A 2,500-nucleotide genomic window follows, 5' to 3' on the forward strand; every position below is an offset into this window, starting at 1 on the left:
GCCACAAAAAGGAGCTAAGTGCCTCAGTGGCGTGGTTGGTATGGTGTTGGCGTCCCATCTCGGTGGTCGCGAGTTCGATTCTCGGCCATTCCATTGAGGAATGAGAGATGTGTATTTCTGGTGATAGAAGTTCACTCTCAACGTGGTTCGGAAGTCACGTAAAACCGTTGGTCCTGTTGCTCAATAACCACTGGTTCCATGCAACGTAAAAACACCATACAAACAAAACAAAAGGAGCTAAATGCAGATTTTAAAGACAGCTGCTTAAATTGTGAAGATTATTCCTCATCTTTACATCCAGAATTCACTTTTAAAATCGGAGTTATATAATAGGAAGGTTACTTTTTCATAGCCTCCCTGAGGAGGCTGTGCAATTAAGAGCCTCAATGGTTTAAGCGAAGATGCAATACATGAAAAAATACCCATAGTAACATGAGTCTTCAAATGGAGATACAAATCCAAATCCAAAGTTATGCATATGTACATATAGTTAATGATAAATCTGTGCAGATAGCTTGAGGGAAACTGTTTGATTTCCGTTGAAAAGGTATAAATCTTGAAGACAAAAAACATGAGAAATGTATTTTCCCAGAAGGAACTTAACATTGATCCAAAATTTATTTGAAGAAGTGTAAATAAGCAGAAGAAGAAAACGACTGACTTTGTGATAGATAGCACCGGAGAATTCAGCTGAGTTTGAGGGGATGTTCTGAACTGGAATCAAAATAAATTATTTGGCAAAAGAAATTGACTGAAAGCAAACGTTATTGTTTCGCGGGTGATTTTCTAAACACGACAGGGGAATTGGCCAATTTGATTCGTAACTGTGAATTACTTGAGAACGAAATGCATTTAATATTTTGCCTTTTACCTGACTACGCCTTTTACTTAATAAAATACTTTTTCCTTTTATTCAACAGTGATGGATTTCAGAATTACTCTTACAATAAAAAATGATTACAAAAATATTACAAACAATATATGAAGTTTATGTGAAAACTTTCTTTGCAGGTAATATTCACCCTTGATTGCTTACATAACATCGTAAATAATATAAAAGACAAAGATACGCATGTCCTTCATACAGTGTCAACCATAAAAGTTGGAAATAGATAAAACATTTCAGGTTCTTTCCATCACCAAAGAAATATATATACAAAAACTATACCTCGACAAAAAATATTACGGAAAATGTTTTATTATTAGCTTTAAAAGAGCATAGAAATTTTTTATTTGGCGCAGCTGTTAAATTCAAGGACGGATATACCTATATAAATACCCTTCTCCCTAAATCGCACATTTTTTCACGTGTAAATAAATGTGCTTAGTCGTTTTGAGTTTTTATCGTGATAATTACAGAATAAACCATTTGAGTATATAAATTAGAGTAGCTAATTATCTCACAATATAAGTCAAGCGATAGTAGTGCAATTGGGATTATCTTATCAGTCTAGCTAAAATACAGATTCAACCCCTAACTGTAAATGCCAAATATTCCAACTTTTGTTTATCCCGAATGATACTAAATCTTTCTTCTGTCCATTTTCACCTCCAGTCAAAGCTTCCTTTTAATTCCCTTAACGACGAATCCATTCATATGAGATGAACTACTCATTCAAGTTCATTCTGCATTCTCCATATTCCTTGTATAAAGATTACTTTCAAACTCGGCTCATTCTTAATAAATTAACTTAATTCACTCTAGTGTTTTCAAGAAAAGGTAGTTAGTATTTTTAAAGCTAATATATATTCTCAGTGTCCAGAAATTCAAGAAAATTTGGAAAGAGCCTCTGGAAATATATCGGCATAATATATTAAGGCCCCTTGAAATATATCAGCATACTATATTAAGAAGCAAGTGTAAATACATAAGTAATCACATCAATCAGTGTGTTAAAGACTACGTATAATAACTTCTCTGGGCAACTATTTACGATTCACGTAACACTTCAGTGTAACTGAATGCCACATTCTTCTCAACTGGAAAAACAACTATATAAAGGATTTTCGGCCCATGTAAATGAAGTGCAATTTATCTTATCAGTGATCCACCTATGGATAAAAAGCCGAATTTAACAACAGTGTGTTTCTTTTCATTTATTATACATTTCTTGGTTATTGTTCGCAAGAGTTTTAGGCATAAATTTTATTCCACCTTCTTGGTAGCGTTGCTAAGCCAAGTCTTTTCTGTCTTTCATATTTGCCCGTTTTGCCATGAGGAACTTTCTCTTAATCCTTTTATAGATCTCGGACCTCTTTCTTCTTGATTAACGAAAGCCCTGGTCAAGCCTTGTACTCCTGAAGTTGTTACAGGAATTGTTATTTGACACTTGGTCGTTGTAACTCACACGCAACATATCCTAAGACTCGCGTTTAATTTTATCACTCCTAATTTCATTTGATGGTACTCAAGCATGTGTTATTACTGAATGGATTCTTGTCTTCGACACATTTTGCATTCTTTTAAAACATAAATTCTTTCTTGCATAAAGTGTTATAG

Source organism: Macrobrachium nipponense, chromosome 31 (genome assembly GCF_015104395.2).
Source record: "Macrobrachium nipponense isolate FS-2020 chromosome 31, ASM1510439v2, whole genome shotgun sequence".
Classification (NCBI taxonomy): Eukaryota; Metazoa; Arthropoda; class Malacostraca; order Decapoda; family Palaemonidae; genus Macrobrachium; species Macrobrachium nipponense.